We start from the raw sequence: 797 nt of genomic DNA, 5'->3' as shown, positions 1-797 counted from the left end.
ACACACACACACACACACACACACATTAGTTTGAAGGTCTGATACCTGTTACAGGATTTTAACCAGCAGCTCAGTTTCATTATTTTTGGTTTGAAAACATTTAGCACCAGAACTCACAGATCGACTCTGCAGCACCGAGCGAAGTGAAAGTTTAAAACACAAACTGCTGAGTGTCACTTTTCACTGGAAACGACCTAAAACTCCTGAAACTTTAAATTAACAACAACAAAAATGAGAGTAGAGAAAAGACATGCATGTAAGTTCCTATTCGCAATCTAAAAATGATTATTGTGTGATCGAGTTGAAGCCGTCAGCTGTTGCTCAAGATGCGTCTCCATATTCTGAAATAATAAGTGATATCTTGGCGTCTCGATCTGTAGCAATGTCATAAAAAACGTGTGTATTTACTTAAAGCATCGAACAGACTCAGTCAAAATGAGAGTAAATATCATGTTAGAAATAAAAACTAAATCTGCAAAGTAAAAAAACAACTAACGAACCAGTAACTGCAGGTAACAGATAAATGTGTAAATACAGTTCTCACATAAAGAGCCAGAGCTGCACAGAAGCACAGACCTGGAAATATTTTTATTTATTTATTTATTTTATTTACCCCCCCCCCCTCATCCATTTTAAACTGACCACGTGTAAAATATTAATATCAAAAACGTCTGTGAGTAATTCAGCTTCATTAATTCATGTGTTTTTATGAGTTTTAATAATGACTCTTTGCTTTAATCTGGTTATAATTGAATTATTAGAGTCACATGTTTAACAAACTGTGACTTTAATATTCA

Source organism: Seriola lalandi, unplaced genomic scaffold (assembly GCF_002814215.2).
Source record: "Seriola lalandi dorsalis isolate HSWRI2012SDOR001 ecotype SW California unplaced genomic scaffold, Sedor1 jcf7180002054951, whole genome shotgun sequence".
Taxonomy (NCBI): Eukaryota; Metazoa; Chordata; class Actinopteri; order Carangiformes; family Carangidae; genus Seriola; species Seriola lalandi.
Note: the sequence above shows the minus strand (reverse complement) of the source record.